The sequence below is a fragment of the Onychostoma macrolepis genome, chromosome 18 (genome assembly GCF_012432095.1).
Source record: "Onychostoma macrolepis isolate SWU-2019 chromosome 18, ASM1243209v1, whole genome shotgun sequence".
Taxonomy (NCBI): Eukaryota; Metazoa; Chordata; class Actinopteri; order Cypriniformes; family Cyprinidae; genus Onychostoma; species Onychostoma macrolepis.
Window position 1 is genome coordinate 12165988 of NC_081172.1, and position 25755 is coordinate 12191742.

Sequence of the window (25755 nt, forward strand, 5' to 3'; positions counted from 1 at the left end):
TTGTTACTTTGGTCCCAGCTCTCTGCAGGTCATTCACTAGGTCCCCCGTGTGGTTCTGGGATTTTGCTCACAGTTCTTGTGATCATTTTGACCCCACGGGTGAGATCTTCGTGGAGCCCCAGATCGAGGGAGATTATCAGTGGTCTTGTATGTCTTCCATTTTCTAATAATTGCTCCCACAGTTGATTTCTTCACACCAAGCTGCTTACCTATTGCAGATTCAGTCTTCCCAGCCTGGTGCAGGTCTACAATTTAGTTTCTGGTGTCCTTTGACAGCTCTTTGGTCTTTGCCACGGTGGAGTTTGGAGTTGGACTGTTTGAGGTTGTGGACAGGTGTCTTTTATACTGATAACGAGTTCAAACAGATGCCATTAATACAGGTAAAGAGTGGAGGACAGAGGAGCCTCTTAAAGAAGTTGTTACAGGTCTGTGAGAGCCAGAAATCTTGCTTGTTTGTAGGTGACCAAATACTTATTTTACCGAGGAATTTACCAATTAATTCTTTAAAAATCCTACAATGTGATTTTCTGGATTTTTTTTTTCCTCATTTTGTCTCTCATAGTTGAGGTATACCTATGATGAAAATTACAGGCCTCTCTCATCTTTTTAAGTGGGAGAACTTGCGCAATTGGTGGCTGACAATTTTTTGTCCCACTGTAAATGTGTTTGAACTTCTATCTCTTCCATTAAACTGTTATTGTATTATCACTAAGATATATAGTTATGGTTATTGTCATTTTTAATAATTTTTATTTTAATATTTTTCAGTTTAATTTTAAAGTTTTAGTAATTTTGTCGTCTTGTCAGTTTTAGCTGTTTTTGTTTTGTTTTAAATGTTTCTGAATTCTTATTTCAGTACATTAAATTATTATATTATATAACCTGTTTTATATGTTTGTATAATGAAAGTATGTATAAAGTAGTTCTAAGCTTCCTGTTTAGGGAAAATTGTAATTTGAAATCTCATTGCAGCTAACTGTGCATCTAATCTGCTTTACAGGAACACCACTCTTTGCTTAAAGTGCTCAGCATTATTTTTACATAAAGGTTTAACTTCAGTCCGTCCCTTTTTCAGACACACCCTGGCTTCCCAGGATGCCACTGCCTGCCTGCTGGTTCTCTAATCGATTGCTAATGGCTTCAGTTCCATCACTGCGGAGCAGCTTGGAATCTGGCCCTGGGACTGAATGGAGCGGAAACACCATTTTCAGCTCTATGAGCCGTTATACTGCATTGAGAAGCCCATTCTGCATGCTCCATAGCCCTGCTGATGGCGAGTGCATGGCTGCTAGATGGCTTTTGACTCTGACTCGCTCTCTAATGCTCTCTTTTTCATTCTGTCGATTTCTTTACAAGTCGTAATGCTGAGGGCGCGGAGCACTCCAACATACGGCAAAATAATCTCCGCTGATCTCCGTCAGTGCATCCAACGATTGCAAATGTCCTTGTTGTGTTTTCAGTAATGTTATCAATAATCATAACTGCATTACACAGGCTTTTTCAGAGAGCCTTTTTACTACATCCTCGACGTGTTCAGTAATTTTGGATGACGTGGTTGTGTTGGGGCTGCCTTACAGATTGTCAGTGTTTACACACATCAGTTGGCTCAGTGTAAGGTCATGCTGGCATTAGAGCTGCAGGCTCTATAGGATGTTATTCAGCAGAGTGTGTCAGTAACCCAGGCCTGTGTTAATCTGGGATTTCTGCAATCCGGGCTCACTGTTAATGAGCACCTGTGGATTATGGCTGCAGGCGCCCCTGTGGACCACTAACAGGCCTCCAACCACAACACCACATGCTGCTGATCTTCTCTGCTCTGCATGCATTTTAAGTTGGTTTTGTGGTTTGACAGCCTTAAGCAACTTGTGATAGTGTTCTCTTACTTTGAGAATGTTTTACCGGTCAAAAAATAAATCAATTATAAGTGCAAGGGCAATGCATGCTTGTTAATTATTTTCTTGTATATTATTAATAATAATAATAATTATTATTGTATCTTATTTTGTATAAAACATCTTAATATTACATTTAATGTACATTACATTTAATAACAGTTTATTAATTTTAATTATATTAATGTTTTGTACTAATTTAGTCATTATGAAATCAGTATTTTTCTAGTATTACTAGTGTTATTGTGAATAAATAATCTGTGTACATTATTCCATTCTTTTGAAATATTAAATCAAAATTACTAGTCACTTAAGGGCTATTTCATAATGTTAACCAATAATCAAATGATTATTTAGGCCTTGTTTTAGGACACTCAACATGTCCGGTCTCTTTTTGGTATGGAATGCACACTTGTTACCATTGATTTGAATTTTATCAATTCAGTTTACAAAATCCCTCCCTACTTTTTTTTCTCTCTGAATATCTTGTTCTGGTTAGAAATATATTACATGTCTAATGCAAAGTAAAATAGGTTATGGACAGCAATTGATGTTAATTTTAAAGTGTGTTTAGAGAAACTACAAACAAACAAGCTCATGCAAAATTATGATAAACAGGCTTATCTCTTTATTGACAAATGATACTAGCACCTGCTTTCACGACCTCTCCATCTGCTATTAAACCATGCAGCATTTCCTGATCATGTTAAACGCGCCTTTAGATTTTCCCTCCGAGCCGCAGGGTGGCCGCAGGCTTGCTTTTCCCTCTTAAAACACCCGTTTGTACTTACAGTACCTTGTGGGGGAAAACACATTAACATCCCAGACTTCCTCTTGGGAGGCAGCCAGGGGCTGCTGAGTGTTCAGAAAAGAGAGAGTCATGCTGGGAGAGAGAGCAGTGTGTGTGTGGCACCATGACGTTTCAGAAGACATTCAAACATGATGGACTGCTTTGAAAAAGCAACTGTTTGCAGAGAGCATCTGAACAAAGGATTTGTGCTTATGCATATTGTTTGTCAGGACATGAGATGGGATTGTAATCAAATGCATGTTTGTTGTGCTTATGGCTGTAGATATTGGATCTTTCTGTTGTCTTGCATTTATTTGCTTTTATATCTGATGGCGTACCTTTTTATGATTTGAATTCATTTTTACATGCATATTTATATATTCTGTGCCTAGACCTTTCCTTGCTGTGTATGAACAATGCAAAGTGCATTATAAATGCATGCTACATATTACTTCAAGAGGAAATCAATGTTGAGTCACAAATAGCATCAGTATATAGTACCAACATCTAGTATGATGAGTTCAGTCTCTGCTTCAATTTTACACTTTGTATTTTTTTAAACCTATACCAATAAAAAACAGATTTATTATGATATATAATTAATCAATTATATTTTGAATGTTTTTATTTTTATTTTTTTGTATTTTCAGATTGGTTTAGTTGTTGGTAGTTTTATTTTTATTTTTTATTTGTTAAATGAAAATGTTTCTTTCTCTCTTTTTTTATATATTTTATTATTTACTTCATAACATTGTCATTTTTAAAAATGTATTATTTTAATTTAATTTATTTATTTTCAGAGGATGCAGTCATAACAGTCCTAAGTCATGAATAAATGGGGGGGGGGACTTCAATTTAACTTGACAGCCAGAGACCACCGCTATATGAAAAATAATATATTTTAATAACTTCTTTTGTGTTGCACAGGGAAAAAAAAGTCCCACAAGTATTGTGCAAAATAGGTGAGTGGGAGTGACTACACGACACTTGAAACTAATTTTATTCAAAATCCACATCGAGGTAGCATTATAGTTATGTTTGGAAAAACATGTCTTTTTTTACAATTTCATCATCATTCAAAGCACTATGTACATAACTGCTCACCTATACCTGTGAAGCTATAAATCATAAGAAGCCTAGAGGAGGAGTCCTGGAGCACAGATAGAAAATAAGAGGCAAAAAGAGCGTCATGTTATATGAGCAATTCTGGGAATAGCCACATAAGAAGGCATACATTAATATATTGCACTGCTGCGTATGTGTGTGCCAGAGAGAAAGCGAGCTCATCCTCTTAGAGCACTGGTTACATGGGCCTGTATGCTCGACGAGAGATCTGCATGGGGCTCAGAACCGGGAGCTTTGTTGAAATGCAAAGCTAAGCAGTCAACACTGCTCTACATTTCTGAAGCATTCCCAACAGACTTTGCAGTCTTTGAAGCATTTCTGGGCCAGGGATACAGCCTTGTTTATTCAGTGCATCTGGAAAAAAAGGAAAACAGCACGAGAGAGAGAGTGAGAAGAAAAACGCAGGCTATTTTTTGTTCCCTCGATACAGTGAAGTGTAACTCTCTTTGACGTCTCAACAGAAGGCCTTGTACTACAGCACTTACTGCCAGATGCCTTGATAGAAACACCCTTGTCAAACAGGAAAAGAAATAAATGCTTCATTGAACTAAAGCTTGGTTGGAGGGGGTGCCCGGGTGTCAGTTCCCACCTTATGTGTTTTCCCCACCACGTCGTGTGTGTGTGTGTGTGTGTGTGTGTGTGAGAGAGAGAAAGAAAGAGAGTTGCTTTTAACAGAAGAGAAGTAATTGGACTGCATCTCTAAATTTTTCATTAACAGTTTGTAGTTTTTAGACGGATGCTAAACATTAAATGCAGTTGGTCCTTTTCTACTTTACTTTTTTTTTCATTTCACTATTTCGAAAGCAGATGTTTGTGTTTGTTCTTTCAGGCACATCCTCTGCAGCGCCAAGTAGAGTATGAGAGGATTTACATTCGGGCTTCTTAATCTGTGTAAGCGAACCTGTTTCAGGATGTAATTCACATGGTATGTCTTTTGATTCGGATTAGTTTGGGCAATCCTCTTACCCGCTGGCTCAGTATAACTTATCACTGACAGGGCTGTCTCGTGGAACACAGCAAATCCACATATCCATCCCGCCCAGACTTCCAGCCCCTAATTCTAATCTGTCTAAATCTGATCGGAGACTTTAACTTCCAAATACCTCTTGAAAGCCACAGCTCGCTGGGTAGTTCATGTGAGGGCTTTATTTTGATGCGAAACCGTGGCCGAGGAACACCATGGTCCTTTTTGAGCTTTTGTCATTTTAATAATATTAATCGTGACTGTAATCAGATTTAATGTTCTACGGGATTGCCAAACCTTCTAGCTTGCGTGTGTGTGTGTGGTTTAAACTGTTTTCGATGAATAATTACGACCGCCTTCCATAAGTGCCGTCGCTCCTGACCGTAAAGCATCGGTTATGAGCATGAAGTCATGCATTAGTCCCTTTTACACTGACATGGTTGGCAATGACACATAAATTGCAGTCTTAAGGCCAGCGGCCCACTCATATCCGTGTTACTTCCGTGTGCTTCCTTCACCTTTGTTGGTAATACATCTTGTTGAGATAGATTTAAAATCAGGACATGGCTTAAAAAGCTTGTAGGGAACGTTCTCTGTCACTGGCCATTTCTCTACTTTCTTTTTTTTTTTTTCCTCTTGATTTTTTTCCTTAGTGCTTTGACTTAGAAATACCATGAAATATTTAAATCCTTGAGTCATATTCTTTATCCTTTAAGGTTCTTTATAATTCAATAAACAGGATTAAAGGCAGAGCAGGCATGCTCCACTTTTCTGTGTCAGCCGCCAGGCCACAAACAGGCTCTTATTAAACGTTGTAAGATTACGCCTTAATCTCGCTGAACACATGTTGGGAGGAATAAAACCAATTTTATTTCAGAAACGGGAGTCCACGGCTCTCTCCGTAATCTCATCGTCGTGCCGTCAAAAGGAAAAGACGCTGTTATGTGTCAAAGGCAATGTGAGGGTGTCGAAGGAGGGTGGAAGACAAAAGATGTGACATGCAGGGTGATTCTCGATTTCTTTCTCTCTCTCACACCTCCCACACACACACAAACACACACACACCTGTTTTCCAGTCAGGCCTCCTCCCTCTCCCCTCGCATGAGCCTGCTTACTTTAATTTGCTTCCCAATCATGCAGGATTTGGTGCTGTGGTCCCTGCGCCCAGTGCGAGGCTGGTGTGAAGATGACGATAAGCTAAAGCCGTAAATCCCTGCCTCAGCTGTCTTATCAGGAGCTGCTGGGGCGAGTGGCATGCTTTAATGGAGGCGGCTCTCTGTCTGGGATTTAACTCCAATCGCATTAAGACTCGCCTTCACCACTGTGCCTGATTTCTTTTTTTTTTTTTTTTTTTTCTCTCCCCCCACCTCCTTTTCGTTGTCGTCGTCATCATCATCATCTCCTTTTTTCTCTTCTCTTCTCTCCTTTTTTTCCTAGAAATTCAAATTGCAGCATGGATGTAGGGAAATTCAACTCATAAGCTCCCGCAGTTAATTCTCTGCGTAGTCATTTGTCTTCCTGGCGTTTTTCTGGCTGCTGTTCGGCAATGATCGTGAAGAGGCGATTTAATAGCAAATTACTTTGCTTGCTTTTGTGCTGATATTGTTCCTTAATGGACTGAAAGGGAATTTGGAACAACCATTACGACGAGATTGTTAAAACTGACACTGTAAAAGATATTGGGCTTGTCATAGTGCTTTTAAGACATTGTTAAATTGCATTTTAATGTCTGTACTCCTTTTCCACTGCATCTATAGATTAAAATCCCTTTCGTCTGAAAGTTTAGTACCATAGGCTATGTTTACACTGTCAGTGTTTGGGACTGACAACCGTATTTACTTACAGGTGTGAGTCTGGAAATGTCCTGTTCACACAGCAGCTTACAATAAATCATTTCACAATACACATTGTTTTAAAACATGTGAATGTTTATAATAACATGTATAGTTGCATTTAACAGATTAGAACTGGAAAATATAGATTACTTTTTGCAATGTTACAAGCAATTAAAGGGATAGTTCACCCAAAAATTAAAATTCGGTCATTAATTACTCACCCTCATGTTGTTCCAAACCCGTTAGAGCTTCACTCATCTTCGGAATGCAAATTAAGATATTTTTGATGGAATCCGAGTGCTTTCTGACATTGCATAGATGCCAATGCAACTGCCACGTTCAAGGCCCAGAAAGGTAGTACGGACATCGTTAAAATAGTCCATGTAACATCAGTAGATCAAACTTAATTTTATGAAGCTACAAAGCTAATTTTTGTATGCAAAGAAAATTATAATAATAACGACTTCTCTTCCATGTCAGAATTCGATGCACGACAGTACCTTGTGTGTGCATTCCTCTCTTTGCAAACAAGCCATAGCACATCCGGGTTCTACATCAGAACAAAAAGTTGGTAACAAATCCAATTTTATATATACTGTAGATCTGTGTGATAAAACATTACATTTTCGATGATGTAAACAATCACAAAGCCATGATTTCCTATATAGTTTATATTGCTTTCCGCAAGGCAATAACTAAAGTACTATCAAACTAGATCTATAAAACCTTCAAAAGACAACTTTTTGTCCAGTCGGATTATGTATTCACAAAAATACAGTTGTGAGTCCTGAAAATCTACAGGTGTGAGTTCAGTTCTAGAATGTGCTTGTCAACCCCCATAAATAACCAGACTGTGTGTGAACATAACTGTATGAAGAGCTCAAACAGGACTGCCAACTGTTTTCTGCTGCAGTGTGAACGTGGTCTTAGATGTGCATGTCTGTGGCTATTTTTGACAGCTAGTTCTCTGTTAGCGAAGCATCTAGCGCAAAGTTTAGTTCCAATTCTGACACGCTGTGGTATCAGCCTTGTCTCATCAGGTAATTAGCTTGTAGGCCTAGCTTACGTTACCCTTGACCTGACATAGCGGGCTTACCTTGTGCTGAAGGCTTAGCACAGCTCTAGCATCCTTGGCCTGACACTAATAAGGTCCCGTAGCTCAGTCACACAACAACAACCTGGCCCATGTGGCGCTCCAGTGCCCAAGGTTGCGTGTAGCTGACGGAAGCCTGGCCAAAACGACAGCGAGGGCTCTAGGGAGAGGGAAACTGCTTTTGGTGTTATCTCCCGTCACACACGCTGTGACTGTCTCTGTGTTGATTCAGGTGCACCGCACTCCGCAGCTCAGCTCTAAACTCCTGGGCCAACTCGAACTCTCCACTGCCTCTCAGGCAAATGCCAAAACAAATCTTATCATAATTAGCAGTAATCCAGCTCATTACCGTCTGCCTAATTATCCTATTAATAGCACTTCCTGGGAGAGCTTGTTTGCCACGCAGGCAAATGTTTGTTCCCAAATTAGCAGACAAGAAGACAGCTCCATTGTTCAAACACAGGGCTTTGACAATGCAGAGCAGGCTAGATTAGTGACACAGGGAGGGAGGAGTTCTCCATATCACTCTCTCTGGCTCTGAGGTACAGGAGCTCTGTGCTGCTCAAAGCCAGCTGCACTAGTGTGATGCTGAATCTGCGCTATCACAAGCATCTCATAAACATGAAATCTAAACTCTGACTCGTGTACTTTCTTAATGCCTTATTGTTATTCTGAATAGAAAGTGGTTCTTCATTATAAACTTTTATAGTAACATTCGGTTTCAAATATCTTCTTACTTCCCAGCTCTAACATTTGAGCTACCGGACTACGTTTTGGGATGTAATGCCCACTTTACATCTCAGTGCATAAATCTTGGCCTACGTTTTATCTTGTTAAATATCCTGTTTGACTCTGAAAACAAATGGTGAAATATATCTTAACTTACTCAGACCTTACTCAGAAAATGTCTGGGCCTACATGTAATATTTTTATTTGTGCTGTGAAACGATTAATAGCATCCAAAATAAAAGTTTTTGTTTAAATAAAATATGGGTGTATACTGTGTATATTTATTATGTATAATTATATAAATACAAACACATGCATGTATATATTTAAGAAAAATGTGTTGTTTATATATTACATATATTTATATATAATATAAAATATAAGAATATGAATATATAAATGTTTAAGCATGTAAATATTTTCAAAATATATACTGTATGTGTGTGTATTTACACAGTACACGTGCATATATAATGTAAACAAAAATGTTTATTTTGGATGCGATTAATCACAATTATATATTTGAAATGTACATAACATTTCCATCTCTTTGGATTAAACAGTTTTAACATTAACTAATAATCTAATTCAATGTATACTTGTCAGTCATACATGAATGAAACAGGTAATATTAGTGTAATATTACACTTGAATGTGTTTTAAACACAATAACCAGGTTTTCATATTTATCATAAATTCTATTAGTTGCAGTCTCATACATTTTAACTAACTGAATATTGATTGTTCCACAGCCATATTTAAACCATTTTCATACTTTTTAACTGAATAAATTTAATTTCCACAACATACAGGTTTATGCTCATTCTAAGAAATTTGAATAAATGCATTTTGAATGCTGCAATTTTTAATATTGATTCAAATGACGTAATCTTACCCTTTTAATTTTTATTTGAGTTTATTTATTAGTTAGTTAAAACGGTGTTCTCCAAATGGATGGGAATTTTACATACAATGTAAATACATGAAAAATATTTTGGCATATATATATATATATATATATATATCTTCCTTTTATCCTTATTTTATATATTTTTTTTTTTTCACAGTGGAAAATAATATAAACAGGTTTGGAACAACATAAGGGTGAGTTAATCGTGACTTCATGAGTATATTTTTGGTAGAACTATCCCTTTACCAATATAGAGGGTGTAATTAGAAAGGCAGCATCATTATTGTACTCTAGCTGTACCACTTGTGGTGGTGAGTCAGACACATAGAGATTGTTGGGTTTTGTGATGTCAAGCCTTTATTTTCAATTTAACTTTAAATAATCATGGTAGGTTTAAAAAAAAAAAAAGCTGGTTTGTGTCCTCGCAGGTTGAAGTAAAGGTCAGGCTGTTCCACGTCCAGAGGTGTTGAACCAGGTGGTCTTTATCTTAGTGAAATAGTGTTGCAAAATTAGCTTCCTGTAAAACTCAATGCACACTGTTGACAGTGTTCTGTTTTCATTTCAGATCTTCTTGGGTACCCGTTTCTGACATAACCCTGGACCTGAACCAGAGATAAGTCCATTTAGGTTACTCAGCAGCCATCTTGGAAATCTTGCACTATTTGCTATTTTGTATGTAGGTAATAATAGGCATGCTATGTCTACTCCAAAACTATTGATCAGGATTACACATTTCATATTTCACACCAACAGATCAGAAAATCTGACAACAAAGTATCAGTCCATATTCGGCTATCATACATTTAGCTTCTTTTTGCTTCATTAGCTCATATCACACAAAAAAATCTTATGGTACAGTCTTGTTATTGTTAACTAAAACTATATTAAAAAATAAAGCTGAAATATTAATATTAAATTATGTAAAGTGAAATAGCATAAATTTGAAAAGTTGAAGTACTGAAATTTAATTTAAGTTAAGTTTAATTTAATTTAGTGAAATTAAATATATTAAAGCTATGTAGAATAATTAAAACAACCAATAAAATGACAAAAGCACATAAAAAGTACTAAAATGAAAATGAAAAAATATATATATTAATATATACAATAATACAGTAGTATAAATAATATTCAAATAATACTTTTACGTCCACCTATAGTGCATGTTCTAGAACAAAATCTCTATCAAAACTGGGTTATGTAGCTAAAACACAGGACTTCAGTTCCAAAATCCGTCATATTGAATATTATGATTTTCTATGAATGGTCTGTCTCCTATGATTTTTTTGACTGGAGCTAATTCATTCATCACATCACTTTCTATTTCTGTTTGTCCATCAAATTTAATTATGATTGTTATCATGTAATATTAGAATATATTTTCAACAGTTATATTTTGAGTACTAGAGTATATTTATGTTGGATATGCTGGCAAAAATACAGATAGTTCTCATATGCTGAAATTTTCATGCACTGCACTGCAGCCCGTAGGGTAAAGATTCTTGTGATTCTTTAATAAGAGAATTGTTCCTTGTATATTAGCTGTGTAAAATTAGTGTTTTCCTTAGAATATAAAAAGTGAGTGAATTTTAGAGCCTGAAAGCAATTACTTGACCAACTCTTTCCGCTCTCCAGCCCTTCGAGTTTTTTTTATGAGTTTACTGAAAACCACTCTTTGTAAACTAACACGCACATTGCAGACCACGAACATGCTCCACCAGCTCTATATATAATAAATGACTCTCTTTCCTCACACACCCTACCCCCCCTCCCACCCACACACACACACACACACACTCTCTCTCAAACCCTGTCACGGTATGAATAAGCAGTTCTTGGCCTGTGGAGCCAGCAGTGCTGTCAAGCCATTGATGTACAACACTCTGGCCTTTGTTCCCCTGTACACAAACACGGTTGCCACATTAATATTTCACAGGAAATGTACTCTCTGCTCCTGATTTAAAGCCCTTTCTTGTTAACAGCGCTGTTTGCCTCATTCGGCCGCTCTGACGTATGCGGCTTACAGGCCCACATTTGTCCCTGCCTGCGCACTGTCGTTTAGGATCATACCATATTTATTTTTCATAGCAAAGTGTTTGGGGTAAGAGATTTAAGAATGAAGTCTCTTTATGGCCATGTCCCTTAAGTACCCTAATTTGATTGTAATTAAAAATCATTGTGCTCATCTGCGGTTTGCTGGTAAGATTCATAATTTGCAATCATTCGTAAATTGTTTTTCTTTTGGCCATGTGTCTGTGTTTGTGTTGTGATAAAGTCAGTGTAGTGTGATCATTTGTTATAAAGGGAACGGAAGCACTGTAGAGCCCAATAAAAAAAACAAGGGATCAATAGATTCTCCCCGCAAGAGTGAAACATAACAGAAGCAACTAAAGCCTTTTATGAGAGAAACAATACATTATTCATGGCAAACTCTCTTTTGTTCTGCTTTGTTGTGTCTTATACAGATGGGATTACAGAAGGCTAGATCTTGGAAACATATGAAAGATTAATACGTGAATGGGGACATGGTTTGCTTACGAAAGGACTAAATAATTATTCTTTCACAGTGAGCGGTGGAAGAGCTCCAGAGATGGAGAACCAGGAGCACACTTTGACTGCAGAATGAGACGGTGAAGTCAGAGTCGGCCCCAGCCGAGAGTGACCTTGATCTGGCAGACACCGCTGAGTCTATATCTGGAACTTAAGACTTTTTTAGGTACCTGTAAATGTGGAAGGTAATCTCAGATTGATGGTCTTCTTAAAGAAACCACGTTAAGTGAATTTTTATTGCATGTTTCAATGGTGTGTTTCTGTTTACTAGGTCTGAGCTGCAACCGAAGCTGACTGTAATGTAAGATTATCAGCGACGGGGTCACATGAGGACAGTTATCTCCGAGTTCGTCCACATAGGTCAACTGTTTCCACCCAGTCTAGCCTTTTGTAATCACACTGCGATATTCTATGCACCGTAGACCTGCTCTATGAATAAATAACAATGGGAGATGCGAAATGTCCATTTTAAAAGCTTATTGCGGTTCGCTCTCGCTGGTCGCCGGGCATTTGTAAACAGATTGATATCCCATCGACTTCATTAAGGGGCTCTGCTGGAGCGTAATTGGCGTGTCCCGAGGAGCAAGGTTAACAAATCCTTCCGTTGTCCTTGTCCATCATCAGACTGGCACATTAATTGATATGAATGCGCAGGCACAATCCTGTATGCCGCAGAGACGGGCTGATGAGGCGTTGAGTGAACAAAAAAAAAACACAGGCGAACTGGGATAAATACAGTCGTTAAGGAATCCCGGCGTAAATGAAAATGAATTGATTTATTTTAATTGATTGAATAAAACACAACACGTCCGTAATCTTTGCCGAGACGTTCGGAGGAGGACTAAACATTTGTCAGTCTTTATCTATTTTCAATTAGCTGGCTATAATGATTAATTGAGTGCTCAGAGTTATGGATGAGTTAATTAGTGTAGAGAGCTCATCTCATTAGAGCAGAGTGGCATACTCACCACATGCTGCAAATGCTGCTGAGGGTGGCAACGCTCTTTCTATCTGTACGTGTCCACCTTCTTGAGACTTGCTCATTAATGACACACCGCTGCTAGCCTTCATCATCATCATCACTACCAAGGGCACAGTGTGCTCACGGCTCAAGTTGAGCTAAATTTATAGAGAGAAATATAGATAATGATGCTCCATACAGCCATGTTTACATTATTCTATCAGTCTTCCTGCACGTTCCAGCTCATAACTACCTGTGTGACCTTGCTTCATGTGTTTGTTCCAAGGTTGTTCAATTTAGCTTTTATTTCCATTTTACTTAAAATTTGTCCATTCGTTTTTGTTCATTTTTTCACTTGGGCATTGTTGATTTCATTTTCAATTTTTATTATGTTTTATTTCTTAGGGGTGCCAATGTTAATTTGCTAACTGGTATAATTTAACAGTCTAGTGTTACATGTTTAATATCAAAAGTTTGGGGTCTATAAGATTTCAGTTCACCAAGGCTGTATTTATTTGATTGAAAATACAGTAAAAAACGGTAATATTGTAAAATATTATTGCGATTTAAAATAATTGTTTTCTAATTTAAAACATTTCAGAATGCAATTTATTTATTTATTTTGATGGCAGAAGCCATCACTCCATATGATCCTTCCGAAATCATTCTAATATGCTGATTTGGTGCTGAAAACTGTGATACATTAAAAAATTGAAATAGAACATTATAAATGTCTTTACTCTTACTTTTGATTAAATTTATGTATCCTTGCTGAATAAAAGTATTGATTTCTTTAAAAAAAAAAAAAGTCTCAAGGACCCTAAACTTTTGAACAATATTATAAGTGAGACAGGTCAAATTCATTTGAGGCCATTGTTAATTTATTTTAGTTCGTTTTTGAGTTTAATAGTGTTTTAATTTAGTTTCAGTTTTTCCAAGTTATATTAGATTTTATTAACTTTTTCATTAATAATAACTGTTTTCCTCTCCCTTTCTAGGGTCCTATTATTCCCAGTGCTACGAATGCCTCTGTTCTGGCGACTGCAGAAGCATATGCCCTTTAAATCTGAGACCGGTTTTGCAATTTCTCTTAAAATTATTAAACGGTACCCGCACAATGCTCTCAGCTGCCCCAAACCATAAATAACAACACCTGTGCGTTTCTGAGGGTTTCATATCTCTCAGGACTGAGTTGGCATTTAACACACTCCTTTATTAACAGCTGGCCGTGTGCCATTAGCTTTTCTTCTCGTTCTGTACCTCATTCATCTCCTCGCTCGCATTCTAGCGACTTTTACGCTCGAGTGATTAGATATTTGTAAGCAAGCACGTCGCTTCATTTTAACTGTAATTAAGCTCGACGAGAACGATCCGACTGCGATGACAAGGAGTGTGAATCGCTGTTCTTTGTCTCCTTCTCCCCGCCCGTCTCGACTCACCTTCTCGTAATTCCCTTCAACTACATCGAGCATGCCGACCACTTCTTAACTCTTTGCTAAGTGTTAATTAAGCACACAAGAGCTCAATAATTGAGATAACATGGCAATTGGATGGCGGATTCCTTTTTATTTTTTAATTATCAAGCCCTCAGGGTGTTACTCCATCTTAATGAAATATGGACAATTTGACAAATCAGTCTCTCCTAACAGCGTTAATGCCTGCTGCATATTCATGGCTTTTTAGAAGTCTAATCAAAGTCGTTGTTGGGCCTCCCATGTGAGCACGGCATGGATGTGTGAGCGCGTGTGTGTGTTTACGTCTCTCGCCTATGAATGATTCATGCTGTTTAGCTCGCAGTTGCTTGGGTGCATCTGGCTCGGGGAGGTGTGAGTCTGGCCAAATGGAGGGGCCACATGGCAGCTCCAGATGTTCAGCTTTTGTATATGCACAGCTCATCAAAAACAACAACCCGTGCCACCCCTGGGTCTCTGCCATCTGGGGGAGAACCTAACTACAGCTTCCCACCAGCCTGCTGGTGCATTGTGGGGGAAGTTTGCTGTGGCGCCGTTGGAGGAAAAGCGACGAATCTCCAAACTCTACTTTTTCATCTTCTCTCAATCGCGGGTCACGGTGCACAACTGATTGGTATCCATAGATACGCATATCCATGTAAAATCCCAAAGCACTCAGGGAGGATATTTCATGGCCTGCCTCTCTTATCTTCCCTTTGATACATTTTTTATCCACCTCGATTGAAGATTCAGCTCTTTCATTTCCTGTGATATGTGTCCTGGCTTTTCCCTCTCAGCAGTGAGGAACAGATAAAGCCCCCAATAACCAATTCAAAACTACAGAGCTCCTCAGCTGCCCTTCTCCCCACCTTAACCCTGATAATGAATTCATTACACTTTACAATAGCATCTGCTTGGGGACCAAATGGAGCAACCTCTAATAAATGCTTTATGGATTGATGTGGCTTTTGTAGTCGAGTTTTGGTAATGTGAATGGCTGGCAATAACTCGGCGCATTGAATGCGTTATGACACGACAGGTTGCGTGCTCAAGAGGTGGATGGTGCAGACGTAGTGATGCTGTGTGATTAGTGAGCACTCATCAGTCTGTTGCTACAGAGGTTTTGTGTTAATCTGTCTAATTCTAATTTGATCTAATCTAATTTTGCATCTTGCAGTTTGGTGGTATTCATTTATTATCTAATTATAAATCAGACATTTAGCAGAAAGCAGAGAACGGTATGTTCGCTTCTCTAGAGAGTTAGTTTAGCAGCATCAGTTTACTGGAATAATTTTGCTTTTGAAAAAATGTATTAAACAGATTTTAAGACTGTTGAAGTAATTAATAAGTAAAATATATATATATTTTTTTACATTTTTTTATACAATTACATAGTTATTTTTGGAACAAAATGTTATAAATATATGTGTGTCTCTTTAATATGACCCAGTCAGACTTCCTTGACCTCATTGTTGAGTCTCTTTTACATGTCATTCATTGGTTCCTCTTCATTACAGTCCATTGTGATCTATTGACAAATTGCAAAATCTCACACTTTAAATGATTGTGGTTACAATGCGAGACAGACTGACAATACTGCAACAAGTATTCATTATATTTAGATATCTAGGTATATAAGTTGATAAATGGGAACAGATTCAAAGTTTACAGTTTTATGCTAACTGCATTCTGAAGGGAAGCCTCTTTAAACGTAATATTAAATTGAAAATATATAAACACCTAGTAAATTGCTTAAGTAAATATGAGAAATTTAAGCATATTTAAGAAAATATGCTTAAATTTCCTAAACATTTTTTATGCTATAATTTACATAGTAATAAGAAATTTTAAAATGTACTCCTTGCAAAAAAAACAAAAAAACAAATCTATCAAAATTACTTAATACATTTCCACAGTAGCAATTCCCACTTTTAATAATTGAAGGCATGAAATGTCAGCATGGCAATGGCACGAAAGTAAAAAAGTGAGCATATGACCTATATGTGAGAATTTTGTGAATGTGAAAATTATGTGACTTTTAAATTATTTATATAATTTTCATGCAAATCCACCTGTATAGTAGAATATGGTGCTGTAATATAATGCATATATAGTAGAATGTCTAAAATCCTTGTAAGGCATTTGCTGCATATAAATACAGTGTGTTATCCACCTAATAAGAATAACACTAGACTGCTACCATCAGCTATAGCCTTTCTTTATGTTGTTCAGTATATGTTTGTCACACTAACATATTCCATCGACAATAGCTTTCATACGGCCCTGCTGTCGCCCTGTTTTGCATCCAGGCTCAGAGCCACCCGGCACAGAGAGAGGATTACAGGCAGTTCTATGAGTGAGTCATCGCTTTAAACTACAGATGGAATTTACAGTTCAAAAGAGATTATGAATATTAAAGAGGGATTTTTAATGATTGGGTTTTGTTCTAGCAGGCAGAACAGTAAAAGAGCACACACAAACTCAAAGGATTAGATAAACACAAAGCTTCAAGGTCTTTGCCTGGGAGAGAACTGTATTTATTAAATCACCTCTTTGTAATTTCCTTTAAATAATGTATCATTGCAGAGACTAACAGCTCATCACTGAAACATAGTGAAAGCTCTGAGGAATCAGCTGGGAGAGATGTGTTCAGGGTTTTGATTGGCATGGGGCCGCACAGATTCTGCTGATCTTTGGTTAGCAAGTGTGTATTTGTGCATATATTTTCCCTTGCGTTTGCGTTGTAAGGACTGGCGCATTGAATTTTACATTATCCAAATGCTTTTGATGATAATCCCCTACTTGTTTTGTGAATAATTCACTTTATATTAAAGAGAAGGGCTTTGAAATTCAAACACACACTTTTATAAAGCACTCCAGGGTGGAATAAATGGATGTCAAAATGTAGCCTTACTTTGGTTTAAGTGCTGCCAGAATGAAATACATATTTAAGGCAGTCAAAAATCAAGAACTTTGAGAGATCACGTATGGAATCAAACACAGAAAACTGTTTAAAAGATCTTTTTTAATCGTTATCGCCACTATCACGAGAGAATCAGATGCACTTGTACCCTGTAGCAGTGATGAGAGGATCGGTATGAGCTCATATTTCGTCTCTCCTGTAATCACGTTTCTCAGTGAGTCTCACTGGTGGTAATTAATGTGCATTGCCTGCTGAGTAAGACAGTAATAATAGTGGAGAGCCATTATTGTAGCACACCCCCATTCTTCACATATGTTTGGAAGCAAATTACTGACCCGGTCGATACCCAGTGGGCACAGGCGTAGATCAATACCTGCTCTCCCAGGGAACAATCTTCAGCTTTAATGACAATACATTGATTTTTAAATAACTGCTCATGTTTCAGAAACGCTAATCACTCCGCTTTCTCAGGGGACTGAGAGTCTGTCTTTTCCATTTCTCTTTTTTCATTTCTGCTTCTTTCTCCCTCTCTCTCTTATATCTGAGGAAGAATTTGTAAGTGCCTTGAATTAAATTTTTTGTAGTTTAGTTTTTATAGATTTTATTCATAACTTTTGCACAAAAAGTTTCCCCAAACTGCAAACTTTGTGTATTTTGACCATGATAAATGTAGTACTGTGATAGACTATTGCAAAAACATATTCTTTTACTACTCACTTGTGACTTTTTATTTCACAGTTCTGACTTTGTCCCTCATACAGTAGTTCTGAGTTTATATCTTGCTATTCTAACAGAAAAGTCAGAATTATGAGATACCATATAAACTTGAGTTAACTCACAATTTGGAGATATAAATTTGCAATTCTGAGAAGAAAAGTCAGAAGCTAACACTTCAGAGGTAAAATTTAGTTTTTATTTGTCTGTTTTTTCATAAATGGAAAATGAAATTACAACGTGTATGTGACAATGATAATGTGCAATATTTCTCACAATAGGTGTTATTTCACTTTCTGGGCTGTTTTGAATGTGCAGTAAAAAATGTGGACATTGCCAAGGACACATTCCAGAAAACAAGGATGTCTGGTCACCCAACTTAAAGTTCATGTGGTCTGTATTTGTCGTGAGCATAAACTCTATGCTAACACAACACCCTGACCCAGGTCATAGCAGTAGCATTGAGGCCAGCTGGCACAACTTTACAGGTAAAGATGTTGTGTTACCTTCTTGACTGACTGAACTGAGTGACTGCACAACATGAATAAATGATTAGAGAGTAGAGGTGAGGCGGGCGACAGCAGGTTAGGCTGGATGGGGTATGACAGACACAATCTCACGTCTTTATTTATTTTTTTCTCTAAGGGGACTGACTCACCAGCAAACAAGCCCCGCTGTCGGAAAAAGCCAGACAGCAGTGTTAATTAGAGGAGCAGGGAGATAGAAGCGGCAGGGGCAGGTACAAAAGACACACACACACACATACATACACACACAGATAGGGTGTCTTGGAGGAATGTGATAGGCAGGTAGTCGTGCCTTTTTTTCAGACAGGGGATAAATAATTCTGAACTATTACCAATTAGTGAAGTGGGTGTTTTGTTTTGTTTGTTTAGTAGTTTTTTCAGCATTTCTTTGGACAGATGATTGAGAATGAAAAATTATGGCTAAAAATGTGTTTTTACATGAAACTCTTAAAGATAAAGGTTCAAAAAAGGTGTTTTCACATTTATTTAGGGTTCCGCAAAGAACCTTTCAGTGAACAGTTCTTATCTGTAAACCTATATATAAACATGCTTCATGGAACCACTCATACAAATTAAGAACCTTTCATTTTTGTGTTGTAGCATTATATTAACAACTAAGAATACTTTTATAGTATTGTGACATTACAAAATTAAATATTCGAGGTTCAGCTAAATTGACAGCATTTGTGTTGGCACAAAAAAAAAGACTCATCTTCTTTTAAAAAAAAAAAAAAAAAGTTACAGTAAGGCACTTACAATGAAAGTAAAAGGAACCACTTTCTAGTGAATTTTATAAATTATAATTTCATATAAGCACCTACTTACAGTTTTTTCTTCTGTATATTATTGGAGCTGGTCAACATGTTAACACACATATTCTTTCATACCGAATGTATTAACCAATGTCATCGGATTGAACCTCACTGGAAAGTGTCACTAAGTTATGTAAGGCAGTTTAAAATGGCAGACAGGCATTTTGAGCCATGTGTCTGGGCCGCAGACTAAACTTTCTCTGACAGGTCTCACAATGCAGCCGAACACTGATGTGGGCAGACGGCACCAAAGCCCAGCAAAGCCTCTGCTATTTCTGATGCCACAGATTCACTGACAAATGCACCCACAGACTGAATAACAAATCCCCCTCTCACAGCCTGGTCTAGACAGAGAGAGAGAGAGAGGTGCGAGAGAATGAGGGGTGGTGTTAAGTGTCTTATTAAAGGAGGATGATTGCAGCGGCGGCTATGGAGCCGGACCTGCCACATGGCAGTCATCATTAGAATGATCACAAGAACCTCTTGTCGTGGATGGAATCGTATTTTAATCCACAACACATTATTACCGCAGCGAAGGGCAGGTCAGCTCTCAGACACATTTAAGTAGTGACTAAACTCTCCAGAGAGCTTATAATATTCCTCTACCCCACCTCAAACCAACCTCTGGTGAAAAAAAATTGGTCATATTTTACATTAAAGTGGCTTTTTTTCTGTATTATACAGCCACTGTAATGAAGAGTCTAATGTAATGCAGCTGCCGAATCCTCCGTAGGGACGATGAATAATGCAAACCTACTTGTTCTTCGGGTTCGGCTGATCTCTGGAGGTTTTTCTCTCTGTATTGTCCATTATGACAGCCTATTATCTGGCCTTCAGACTGCTATCTGTCAGACGTTGTGCCCGGTCCATTTGTTACCCCTCTTGCCCCTGGTAACCTTCAACCAACTGAGGAGAATGATTGAGACAGTATTGTTATATAAACATACGAGCCACAGGCGAAGAGAAATGGTGAGGTGTCGCATATAAACCTTCCATCCCACAATGCATTGGTGCAGAGTACATTGCTCCCTTCTCTCGCTCTCTCACTCAATGCACTTTTTCATTAAAAGCCATTTAGGCTTTACTGCTTTCTTTGTTATGCTAAGGCCGAGCATCAACTACTGCTCTCAGTGGTGATTAAAGATTCTTAAGAGTTAAAATCAATTTTAAAATTAGGATATGGATGAACATGAGCAGATAAAATAAGTTGCTGTGTTGTTATATAATTACGGAGAATAAATATGTGATGGTGTGTTACTAAATGTTTATCTGACCCATCAATCCCCTCCCACACTAAGTGTGTTTGCACGTACTTTAAAAGTTTGATTACAGTTGGACTAAAGCATTCATTCATCATTTTAAAGTGTCACATAAACTCTTTAGTCTAGATAATGCAATTATAGCTCAGCTTCATCCAGCATGTTTGCATGTTAAGAAAATTACAGTTGGCCTTTGCATTATGCAATTGCTATGAAAGACAGCAGAATGTGTATTTAAAACTAATTACATATTGTATCATAAACACCGATTGATTAAGACTGTAGCTTGACTATGTAAAACCCTTCTATATTTCAATAATAACTCTGCATGTTAATATGTTTATTGCACAGTACTGAAAAAATATGCATTGGTAAAAAAATGTATCATTTACTATTTTCGTTTCAAACCTGTATGTTTTATGGTACAGCAAACTTTTTTTTTTTATCAGTTTATCAATTCATATTCTTTCTTACGTTTAACTCAAAAGGAGATGTTCTGATGAATGTTGATGCTGCTGTTTTTCCATACATTGACAGTAGATGGGGACCATAGGCTCTCTAGTAAAAAGCCAATGTAGCTCTCATGACACTATTCCAAGTCTCCTAAAGCCATATGATTGCTTTGTGTGACGCACATTTTATTACTTACTCAAAATCTTCTTTTGATGTACAGAAAAGAATAGCTTGGATGCTATGAATATTTTCTTTTGTGTTCCACTGAAGAAATAAATTTGTGTAGGTTTTGAAAGACATGAAGGTGAAATATAAATTATGACAGAATTTTCTGTTTTTGATAGAACTGTCCCATTCTGATCAAATTAAGTCATCTTATATCAACACATGCACTGACAGTGTCAAAAGCTGTATATCCAAGGTGAAGTATCTGAGATGTACATGTGATATGTATACAGACATGTCACTGCTTTGATAGGTCATTGCCTTCCTGTGTGTGTGTGTGTGTGTGTGTGTGTGTGTGTGTGTGTGTGTGTGTGCGTGCGTGCCTGTCTGCCTGCCTGCCTGCTGGGCTTGATTGTGTCATTAGGTGAGCAGAACGGTTCTCCCTTGGCGTGACACCTCAGCCATCTTGGATCAATGCCTGTGGCGGTTCTTGAATCAATGTAGCTTTAGCATTGCAGGGATTTATCTATAGACTCAACCTGAGACCAGAGAGAGAGAGGGGGAGAGAGAGCCTTATCTACTGACCTCAGTAATTACCCTGTCCTGCAGCTCTAATTCAAATGTGTTCTGACTGAGATAATTGCCTATTGGAAAGCCCAGTTGAATCTCACAATAATCACCAGCAACCCCCGCAGCCTTAGTTGTGTGTGTGTGTGTGTGTGTGTGTGTACATGTGTGTCTGTCCGGACGCGTTGAGTTAACACGTGTGTGTAGCACCACTGACACTACTATGCTTCCCAGGTCTTTCTAGTCTAGTTATTGCCCTACTGTTTTACGTGACAGAAAGAATCCAAAGTGCCGTTTGCGTTGTGCGCGCCGCCTGGATGGTAACCCTGCCGCGGTACCGCAGGGCTGAGGCCGGCTAATCAGAGCGCTGATAATATCAAGACCGAAACAGAGAAAGAGAATAAGGAGGGGGAGGTGAAGGGATGGATATATTTATCTAGTTAATGAGAGGCCAAACATGGCCGTGCTCCACGGGGAGAGGGTAGGGCTGAGAAGCCATGAGGGGAAGATGGTCTGCACGCTGGACAGAGCCGCTTCTGCGCCGGCACGGTCCCTGCGCCGCTCATTATATCAGCATCATCCTGGCCACCCGGTACTCACAAACACACACACACAAACACACACATCCGCTGATTAATTCATGAGAACGGGGAAAGAGTGTGCCTGCAGAGACCAGTGGCACACGAACCGTTTCCCTGGCTTCAAAACAGACGCGGACCCCCTCCCCCCGCTTCATCTATTTGGCAATGAGACGGGGCGAAAAAAATATCAGCGATACAGATGTGTTGTGAAACATTAATGGCTACTGCGGCATTTCCCCTACAGTATAAAGAATCCCAGCCAATTCCACAGTGCGTGTGTGTGTGTGTTCACTTTTATTTTAATGCGGCGCTTTTCATTGTTGTCTAGATGAAGCGACGTAAACACGCCAGGCGGTCTCACACGCTCGTTGGTGCGATGCCCACGCGTGTGCGCTTTTATCGAGATGCCGCAGACGCGCTCTCTAAAGCCGCCCGAGGGAGGGGCTCTTTGGCACAACCAAACAGGAAATGGGCCTGGATATGGATTGCTCCAATTGAATTAAAAACATTAGCTCTAGAACGATGGGGGTTCCTCGGGAAAATGTGGGGAATTAATTTGATTGCAGGAGCATGGAGAACAGGCTCTAATGGAGCATTGGGAGATAGAGACAGACGGGAAGCAGGAAAGAGACAAAGGAAGAAGCGACCAGCAAGAGAAAGACAGACAGACAGACAGACAGGCGGGAGAGGGGAAGGAGGGGGCATGCGGAGTAGCCAGATAGTTTCAAATTAACTGTCATCATGGGCAGCTCCATATATGATTACCCATGAGAGCTTGGAGTGTGGAGCTCATTTCCAGAGAGAGGTCAGATGAGAGTGAGTGTGTGTGTTTGTGTGGTAGGCTGACTCGGCTTATCCCATGCCCCATCATGCACTTCATTCCCAAGTCTCATTATCCCCGATCTCTGGGCACGGGGGGTCGGATGCTCACTCCTAATGATCGCACACAACCAAGCAACCAATGATTTTTCAATTAAGACAAATCGTTTAATTGCAAACAATTAATCTATTAATTTACTTGAATGGCATGCTCGTTCTCTCCGACTCATCTCATCTCCTGTCTGGTTTGTTTACACAGGCAGCGCCTCCTCCCTCTAACATGTGTGTGTTGTAGCTTAACAGGATGCTCGGGAGCGCAGGAGGTCAAGTAATGGCAGCCCGTCTCTGGTTTCACCTCCACATGTTAGTTCTGTTGTCAGCTCTGTGAGGGGGTGTGAAACAGACCCCAAGGCCGGTGAAAATAGATCAAGCTTGAGTCCCCTGCCTCTTTCTCTCGCTCGGTGAGTGTGTGTGTGTGTGTGTACTGGGGGCCATCAGTGCCACATGGTTACAGTCCACCAGGCATGGTCAGCCATGCGTAAAGAGAGGGGGGAACTGACAGCTTCCAACAAAAGCAGCATGACAACTGAATGATATGTTTGCCAGTGATTGTAATGACTTATTATAATTGGTCTGCTTATCTTATATAATACACAATTGTGCATGATTGGATTGATTCCAGATTTTTTTTCCCTTCACATTCCTCCCCTCACCCTCTTTTTTTTTTTTTTTTTGTGGCGTGAATTAGGATGGCAGTGTGTAATTGATGTGACAAGCCAGAAACGCTTTCGCCATCCTCTTTTTGAAAGCGGCGGGATGTGTTCGGCACTGTTTTGTAATATTATTAGTTCGGAATGCATTCCCTCATTATCGTAGAGGTGGAAAATGTAACTATAAATGAATCATTAAATTATTCTACTGACATGAAACAAGCGATTCTAATTGGCAAGGCTTTAAATGTTATCTGTCTTTCTTTTTTTCCCCTCAAGAGCTGATGAATGCCTGCTTGGTTTGACTTTGGTGGGGAGTAAGGCAAGCTTTACAGTTAAAAGAGGCTAAATGGATGACAAGCGTTTGCTTGTACGGTAAGCTCACATTATGATGCTTAGGCATGAATGAGGATGTGAAGCTGCACCAGATCGACTCACTGCACAGGCACCATGTGATGATGAGATGCTCGGGCCTGGTTTCGCCACTGTTGTCTGTGATAAAGAGGGGCTTTTGGAAGGGACATCACTGACTGCAATCATCTGACACCTGTTAAATGATTTTTACATGTTTTTCATGCCTGAAAGACACCAGTTAACCACCTGGATTTTATTTAAGTATAAGTGAGTGGGCTAAGCTGTGTCTCTTTTTTTTTTGGTTAATGCATAAATTGTCCTCTCTAATCAAGAAGATATTTTTGGATGTCAGCTATCAGATGAAATTAGAATGAAATTACAAGAAAAATGTCTGTAAAATTTTAAATGCCATCTTGCCATATATATATATATACATACACACTATCATTTAAAAGTTCTTATCGGCATCAATAAGATTGATCAAAAGTGACAGTAAAGACTTATAAACACATAAATTCTGTTCTTTTGAATTTTCTATCCATCGCATAATAATATTTCCAGAAGCATATTAAGCAGCACAACTGTTTTTGACATTGATAAATAATAGGAAATGTTTCAGTGTTTCTCGAGTAGCAAATCAGCATATTAGAATGACTTCTGAAGGATCATGTGACACTGAAGACTGGAGTAATGGCTGCTGAATATTCAGCTTTACCATCACAGTAATAAATTACATTTTAAAATATAGTAGATGGATGTTATTTTAAATTGTAATAATATTAAACTATATTACTTATTTTACTGCCTTGGTGAACATAAGAGACATTATTATTGTTGTTATTACTATTATTGCTTATCACTTCATTTCTTGTGCATCTAGGCTTTGTTACCCACTGACACAACTTACCCCCCACACACCCACATTTCAGTTACAAAAACATTATCCTTTGAAATGAATAATAGAAATGTACAGTACATACAAATCAGGCACAAGTAGATCTTAATTTAAAACCTATTTGTGATTTTGTGCTTCATAAGGCATGTCACAGCACAATCCTGCTTAATGCAAAACCACACAATGCAGGACAAAGGATCTGCAATCAACCACTATTATCCAACATCAATGCACTGTAATGACTCTCAAACAATGGTAGAAACAGTTAGGGGTTCGTTTCAAGTGTACACACACTCACACACATGAGCACTCTCTAATGGACGCCAATTGCAGCAGATCTGGACCACTCTGCTCATCTAATGGTGAGTATGTGCTTTGATCAGCAGTGTGGCACAAACTGAAAATCCTGCACAGCGAATGACCAACAACAGACCCATTTAGGATGACATATTGGTCTAGGCTGTCCAAGACTTGGCTCACAGAGATGAATTGTGGTGGGTAGATATTTTTATGTGTCTTCCACTGTTCAGAGTTTGTTTCCTGTATTTATAGGGTATGAGCAGTACCGTTCTCTGCGGTGGTTTGTGGATTTGGTGTGCGGTGGCTCTCTGTGTCATTTGAGTGATTTGCAGTGAGATTTGTAGTGATAGCCATCAGATCAGTTCAGCCTCCCCCT

At 38.5% G+C, this 25755-nt stretch overlaps 1 long non-coding RNA gene across 2 annotated transcripts; it reads left to right on the forward strand.

The window, feature by feature from the left end:
* Positions 1–9930: 9930 nt before the first annotated feature.
* Positions 9931–24687, forward strand: LOC131523883 (uncharacterized). Of its 2 annotated transcripts, XR_009266872.1 has the most exons (8): positions 9931–10014; positions 11906–12073; positions 12160–12248; positions 16571–16656; positions 18018–18121; positions 18219–18425; positions 18583–18676; positions 24110–24687. It is a non-coding gene; the product is annotated as an uncharacterized LOC131523883 (long non-coding RNA). The 2 variants fall into 2 exon arrangements; XR_009266871.1 differs by lacking the exon at positions 9931–10014 and having other exon boundaries at positions 11150–12073.
* The last annotated feature ends 1068 nt before the right edge of the window (positions 24688–25755 follow it).